At 35.7% G+C, this 8387-nt stretch overlaps 1 pseudogene; it reads left to right on the top strand.

Annotated features, from left to right (window-relative positions):
- Positions 1-4189: 4189 nt before the first annotated feature.
- LOC148165049 (small nucleolar RNA U3) lies at positions 4190-4310 on the top strand (annotated as a pseudogene).
- Positions 4311-8387: the final 4077 nt, after the last annotated feature.

Here is an 8387-nt window from a genome sequence, read left to right on the forward strand (position 1 = left end):
TTTCATGTGGACATTGATATGACTATAGTTTAGGCTTCAAAACACTGATGCTTTCTATTCTTCTCACTTAGTCTGTGTGTGCGTGTGTGTGTGTGTATGTGAAGCTCCCAGTGACTTCAAGGTTTCTGAAGAGGAAGAAAAAATATCTGTCTTTACTAATCTACTATTGTGGGATTTTTAAAAACATGCATCTATAAAAGCAGGGCAAGTAAAGGGCAACATAATGGCTTTCATTTTCCAGGTCTCTTTCTGCTTCTCTTTGGTTTTTTGCCTTTGTTTTTTTTAATGAACAAATGCAACATTTACCTTTTAGTATCACATAGTTCTGCTAAATTTATGGAATTATCAGATTGTTCTATCATAGGATTGATCACTAAGGAAAAACTTGCTTTTATTATTTTCCAAAATAATGAAATTTTGCAGCTACTGACTAATAAAAACTTATTCATTTTCATATAATGTTGTTGTTCCCTGGACAAAAAAGGAAACTCCTTTTATTGTTCATTTAGAAACACTTTCCATTACCTATTCCTTTGCTTGCTTTGTGATTGTGTTTATTTCTTTAAATTGGAAATGGTTAGGTTATTCATCAGGTTGTTTTCTCAAGCTGTTATAATTTTACTAAAAAAAATTAATGGAGTAGTTTAAACATCATCATTACCAAACATAGTGGGCTTCATTGAGTAATTCCTTTAAACTTTACCATGAAGAAAACAATCTACAGGTCGTCTACTCTGTGAAACTTGTCAGATCTCTCCTCCCTGGTACACATATGTGTAGTTCACTGCTTTCTGTCAAATACTGAACAAATACACCTATTGTAGCACTCACATGCTGATCATAATGGTTTATTTTCATGTCTGTCTTCTCCATAACTCTGATCTCTGAAGGGTATGGGTCTTGTTTGTTTGTTTAATTTATTTACATGTTGGAACCAGAGCAATGCTTTGCATATACTAGACAATAATTAAATATTTGTTAAAATAAGTGTTTGGATTTCCTTATTTTCAAATTTTACTGATTATAAAATAATAAACCTTACTGTAGATTATTTTAAAATTAGCTAAAAATACACACAAAAAAATGATCTAACTCTATCACCCTAAAATAGCCACTGCTATAGTCACATCTTATGTTTTCTTAATTGAATTTGATATGTGGTATAAGATGAATAAACAATAGCTTCCAAAACTCTGAAATACCCCCCTTTCCTGCCCTTGACTGTGTATGTTACAACTTACTTAACTGATTATGTACTCTTTTGAAGTTTCTCTTATCTGCTGGTTCTTTTGAGTTATTTAAAATCAATTTTGTTTGCATTTATTTATTATTTATTTATTTACATATGTGCAACGAGTATCCATTGACCTCTTGCTGTGTTTTAGGTAATACCTAGCTCTGAAAAAATAATACTGAGCAAACATACACACCTTTGCCTTTGTGGAACTTATAGATAGGAGAGCAGATGGTAACAGGTAATTTATAAAAGAAAAGATAAAGATTTCAGTTTTAAAAGTGTGAGTCATCTTCTAGGTGGTTAAAGAAAAAGAAAACATGGATAATCTGTAATGTCCATAATGTAGACATTCAGGAATTGTCTGTCCTTGAACATCTGCCAAGGTGACTACACTAAACAACAGATTTTCAATGCAGGTGAAACAGCCTTCTATTGGAAGAAGGTACCATGTAGGCCTTTTATAGCTAGAGAGGAAAAGTCAGTGGCTGGCATCAGAATTTCAAAGGACAGGCTAAATTTCTTGTTAGGGGCTAAGGCATCTGGTGATTTTAAGTTGAAGCCAATGCTCATTTACCATTCCAAAAATTCTAGGGTCCTTAATTAAGAATTAAGTTAAAAAAATGTAAAAAATGATTACTTTTTATATTTAATAATTTCATTTTTGAAGAATATATAGTAATCCAGTGTCAAGTTTAATAGCATGTGTCTTCTATATAAAATTTTGTTTAAAATATAAAGAAATAATAAAAAAGAAAGAAATGGAAGTAATATTGTACATATATTTTCTTCTCATGTATTTGCAAAAAAAACCTGGTCCATTGCATTACTTTAAAATATACTTTCATGTGGGCGCCTGGGTGGCTCAGTTGGTTAAGCGACTGCCTTCAGCTCAGGTCATGATCCTGGAGTCCCGGGATCGAGTTCCGCATCGGGCTCCCTGCTCAGCAGGGAGTCTGCTTCTCCCTCTGACCCTCTCTCCTCTCGTGTTCTCTATCTGTCATTCTCTCTCTCTCAAATAAATAAATAAAATCTTAAAAAAAATAAAAAAAATAAAATATACTTTCATGTAAAGGTGCTCATTTTAGTAAATTTATTTGATGAATTTTAATATTGACAGTATACATCAGAGTTGTCACTGTTACTGCCTCAGAGAGCAAACCCATTCTTTTTAAAATAAAGTCAATTTTGTATTCTAAAAAAAAAGAACTAAGTCAAATCTACTCTGCCTGTTCTCTATAAATGGAACAACAAAGCCTGAATGATAGCACATTTATTTACAACATGGTTTATCTGGTGAGAGATCTATGGTCCAGGAAAAGTAAAAGATTTCTTTCAAAATATTACTGCTCATTGACACTGCACCTGGTCACCAAGAGCTCTGATGGAGATGTACAATGAGATGAATGTCGTTTTCCTACCTGCTAACACAACATCTATTGCACAGACCAGAACCACAGAATAATTTCTACCTTCAAGTTTTAGTATTTAAGAAATACATTTTGTAAGATAGATAGTGATTCCTCTGATGGATCTGGTAGAGTAAACTGAAAACCTTCTGGAAAGGATTCACCATCCTAGATGCCATTAAGACCATTTTTAATTCATGGGAAGAGGTCAAAATATAAACATTAACAGGAGTTTGGAAGAAGTTGGTTCCATCCCTCATGGATGACTTTGAGGGGTTCAACATTTTAATGGAGGAAGTAACTGCAGATGTGGTATAAATTAGCAAGAGAACTAGAATGAAAAGTGAAGCCTGAAGATGGAACTAAATTGCTGCACTCTCATGATCAAACTTTAACAGAAGAAGAATTGCTTTTTATGGATGAACAAAGAGAGTGGCTTCTTAAGAAGGAAAATACCCCTAGTGAAGATGCTACAAAGATTGTGGAAATTAATACAAAGGATTGAGTATATTACATAAATTTAGTTGACAGTGCAGTAGCAGGGTTTGATAGGATTGACTCCAATACTGAAAGAAATTCTACTATTGGTAAAATGCTGTCAAATATAATCACATGCTACAGAGAAATTGTTTGAGAAAGAGTCAACGGTTGGGCAAAATTCATTGTTGTCTTATTTTAAGATAACAGCCACAGCCACCCCAATCTTCAGCAACCAGCACCCTGATCAGTCAGCAGCCATCAACATCAAGGCAAGACCTGACACCAGCCAAAAGATCATGACTTGCTGAAAGCTCAAACAATGGCTAGCATTTTTTATCAGTATTTTTAAATTAAGGTATGTACATTTTTTTAGACATAATGCTATTTCACACTTAATAGGTATGTGTAGTATAAATATAGCTTTTATATGCACTGGAAAACCAAAATATCAATTTGCCTTGCTTTATTGGGATATTCACTTTTTTTGCAGCAACAGTCTGACACAGAATGATCAATATCTCTGAGGTCTGCCTGTACTACAAAACAGCTTTCCAAATTTACACCCACCAGCAATGTGTGAGAGTTCCAGTTGCTCCAATTCACCACAGACACTTGCTATGGTCAACTTTTAATGGGGTATAGTAATAACTTATAGAGATGATACTGGAATTTAAATCTATAATGAGGAATATATCTCCATGGATAGTATTAGTATGAATTTAAGTGTAAATATATAATTTTAGTTGATATGTACTTCCCTCCCTCCCCCTGGTTTGGCATGCACACAAACACAAACCCATACACATGCACCAACAACTGAAATGACAACAAAAACTGCATTTACTCCTCCTGATAGAACCCTGTGATCTCCTATTGCACTTTAGAAAAAAAAAATGCCATGCATTTGTATGCTTAGAGAAATTTAGAAAAAAAGCGAAGCATCCTATTATCTTAAAGAGGATCATTTTAAAACCTCAGAAGCCGTCTTTAGCCAGTGCTTTCAAAGTCAGCTCAAAGTACAGTGGGATGTGCCAAAAACGTTCATTAGTCAGGCACACTGCAAGTTAAGTCCTTACTTCTAGGAATCATTTCTAATCATTTGTAATTAGAGTAATGCTTTTGAAAATGTTTGCATTGCTAACCATGAGGAGTTGAAACTCTCTCTTCTGGGAAAGTGAGCAGATGGTGTCACTTCATTTACTTTTTCCCGTTCAGCAGGGAGGACTAAGGGATTTAACTTGTCCTTTCCGTCTCTCCTGCCTGGGGTTTGGATAGTTGTCTAGTCTGTGGTCATAGCTCTTGGCTCAGCTATTTCTTGTCCAGTTCCTTTTGTTTGATATTACTTTGATCTTCGCCCAATATCAGCAATGCCTTGCTTGGATGACTCTCTCTCGCTCTAGCTCTTACTCTTTTTCTTGGCAGGAGTATTCTTTTCTTTTGGTTGTAAGAATCTGGCCAGTAATGAGGTGGTAAGCTCCTGTCGAAGCAGCAGGAGTTGTCAGTGCTCCTTTCTTTCATTAACTTTCTTGGGCTGTAGCCACAACAGCAAGACTTCGGGGACTGAGAATTTAACCTTCTCTAGCACTGATCATTTTTCCACATGGATTCACATGGCCCCATAGCCCCTTGGCCCCTTTCACCACCTCCCTCCCTCCACCCTGCTTTTTATAGATTATCCTGAACTTTCTGTCCAGTGCTCTCCAGGGCCACCATGAAATAATACGCTTGAAGTATTTCTTTTTTTTTTTTTTTTAGTTAACTACCTTTTATTCATTGTTGTTAAATGAAGAGCACATTCATACAGCTTGAACAAAAGGTGCTGAAATTTCAGATAACAGCTGTGGCAAATTATCTTTTTTCTTATGAAATAAGCAAGTAATTGGCAACCATACTTTGTAGCAAAATGTCATTTATTTTAATCCTAGTAGAAGGAAAATCATTGTATTCTTCTACCTAATACTGATGATTATATATATTACAATATATAATATGTATGTGTATACAGAAATATATGATATAATTAGAAAAATCCCTATCTCTTCAAATAGTGGCCATTCACTTAAATAATCACATCATCACTCCCCACTTGATTCATTTTAAAAGAAACAATGTTTTGATAAACTCACTGGGGATTACTAATGATAGTAATAATAATATAATTAACAGTAATACCAGTAATGATAGCAATGGCAATAAAGCTATCATGTTTTCAGTGCCTACTATGTGCCAGACACAATGCCAGACATTATGTGTTTAGAGCATGTGTATGTGGTAACTTCCTAATTCTCAGATAAAACTTGTATGACAGGTATGATCATGTCCAGTTTACAGACAGAGGGGAAATGAAGCACAGACAGATTTCTTGACCAAAGTTAGACCTACTCTGGATGGTTCCACTCTTCCTTCACTTCCCACATCCCCCTCCCCCAGTGAATCTGATGTTCTTTCAGATTTAGCTGTCACACGTATCATCAATATTCATTTATCATCCCTAATATAATATGAGTATTCATTTGTAAAAGCATTCCCTATGAATAGATGGAAATAACCTATTTTAGACCTACCATATAATGTTGAAAGACTAGATTTGCTCTGTATTTCAAGCTTATTTTGAAATGATTTCTGCATATTAATGGAAGATCCAACTTCACTGGTGCCTTGTCTTATTACAGACTGATATATTTGTTAAAATAACTTATGGATTATGCCTTTGTGCTTATGGGATTACAGGATATAGAACTAAAAGCATGTGTTCTATTGGCTAGTTTTAACTTACATTATTTCCATTAATTTCCAGTTTGCCAATGGGGACTAAGACGATTTCCCATTCTTTAGATTTATATTGACGCTAATCAAATCAATACAGAAAAATGTCCATACTGGGTACTACTTTCTTAATATGTGCCATTATGTACTTTATTATAGTTTCTCATTTCCTGGTCTGTTACTCTAATGTTTCTTCATTTTATAGATGCAACGCTCTTATACTTGCTGATGGATATATTTCTATCATATTTCACCACTAGCAGCCAGTTTCAGATTATAACAACATAAAATTGTAAAACAAAGGTAGAAATTGTACTCAAAATATTTCCCTGTAATCAATGAAGATGTTTCTTGTAAGGAGATGTAAGGTGTTAAAATATTTCATTTATTTCAGTTCCATAAGATACCAATTAAAAAAGGCAAAAGAAACAATTCATCATATTTCTAAATATTACATGCAAATGATTCCAAGTTTAAAATCAAAATGATATTGGGGCACCTGGGTGGCTCAGTCATTAAGCGTCTGCCTTCGACTCAGGTCATGATCCCGGGGTCCTGGGATCAAGCCCCGCATCGGGCTCCCTGCTCCCCGGGAAGCCTGCTTCTCCCTCCCCCACTCCCCCTGCTTGTGTTCCCCCTCTCACTGTGTCTCTCTCTGTCAAATAAATAAATAAAATCTCTAAAAATAAATAATAAATAAATAAAATCAAAATGATATTGCCAAAATTATAATTTTTCAATGGTTAATCCCTTTAATTCATTTCCACAGAGTAATTGAATCTATTGTAAGTAATGGGGCTCAAGGAATTAAAAAGCAGGTATTGTGGAGACTTGGAGTGAGAGCAAGAGAACTTGGCTTAGTCCTTGACCTTCCACTCTCCTCTTAACATCCCCAGATGACCTTGGGTAAGTACCTCACCTTTATGGTCTTTCCTTTTCTGTGCAATAAGGGATTTTGAGAAAATAAACTGTTATGTCCTTTTAAGTTCCAGATATTTATGATTATTATCTGTATCAAGACTGGAATTTACTAAAACTTTGAGTAATTCATGCTATGCATTATTTGTCATGTGAGAAGAGCAGGAACCTGAGGGAAATTGCCTAAATTATTAGAAACAATGACTACTTCTTCATTATAGATAGAGCTAATTGAAGATGACTGGTTTTGCGATCTTGACACTTCCCAGTTGAAAGCCTTTCGGTGGTTCCCTATTGTTCCTTAAAATAAAGATGAAACTCTAACCTGGCCAGCACAGCCCCCCTGCCGTTTAGCCCCTATGTTAGTTGAAGTAGGTCAAATGTGTAATGGCTCAACACAATGGATGTGTATTTCTTGTTTAGCTAATAGTCCACGGAGGAATTCCTGTTGGCCGGCTATTCTTCTAACAGTACCCCAGGAGCCTAGGTTCTTCCCATCTTATGGCTTTGCCTCCTCCAGGGACTTATAATTTTTTGTATTTAGCTGACAAAGGGAAAGAGGGGGTAGGCCTTGGCTCAAAAGTATTACTCATTATTTGTGCTCACATGCTATTAGTGGGAAAGAGTCACATGAGTACGCCTAAATGTGAGGATGAAACACTGGGAAATACAGTGTTGGTGAAATCCAGGAAGAAGACAAAATGAATTTGGGTACAGAGGTTAGCACAGCTTCATTTCCACCTTAGTGAAGTCATACTTAATTTCTTTCAGTTCCTGGAATGCCTCTCCCTTCTGCCCCTGGGCCTTCACCTAGAATCCTTTCCCGGTTCACCTGGCTCCAACTCTCCCCTCTGGTCTCAGTTGGTGGTGACTTCCTCTCTGGGCTCCCATGAGATTTTGTTTCTATTTGAATTTGTACCTTATCATAATACTCACAGCAGTTTATTTCAATTAATTGTATGTTTTCTCTGCTAGATTCTATGCTCCTTGGAGGTAGAGGACATACTTTTTCCCTGTTTGGTTCAGGATTGATGGAAAAAAGGATGAGACTAGGAGAGGAAGAAGGAGAGAAAAAGATGCAAAGCGTGAGAGCTGGAGAAAAAATAGGAAGTAGATAAGCTACAGTGTCAGGTGTCTTGTGTTTTGTTTTGTTTTGTTTTGTTTTCCTTCACTGAATAGACTAGTTATTTTGGCTGGTATTGTCAGACAGAAAAAATATCCATCATCTTTGTGGTTATAAAAAGGGATGTGATATTTTGTTGTATTAGTATAGACTGTAACAACTTCTCTGGGATGATAAGGAAACACTAATTCTAAAGGAAAGGGGCTGCACCTCGAAATATTTTCAGTGCCCCATTCTTGTCTTGCATCTCAGCGGTGTTCTTTTAAGCACCACCAAAAGCTTGCTGTCTTATTCACTCTTAAAGAATTCACAGGGCTTCTCTAATCATCTTCATTGAATAGTAACTTTCTCATTCTCACTGTGAGATTCTCAGGCTGTGAGGTGAGAGGCTATATAAGAAGAATGGAACGACGATCAGAAGCATTATGGTTTGCTTTTGAGAGAATTATTTGAAGAC

The sequence above is a fragment of the Eumetopias jubatus genome, unplaced genomic scaffold (assembly GCF_037043125.1).
Source record: "Eumetopias jubatus isolate StellerSeaLion01/CBP00866 unplaced genomic scaffold, mEumJub1_p1.0 scaffold_1, whole genome shotgun sequence".
Taxonomy (NCBI): domain Eukaryota; kingdom Metazoa; phylum Chordata; class Mammalia; order Carnivora; family Otariidae; genus Eumetopias; species Eumetopias jubatus.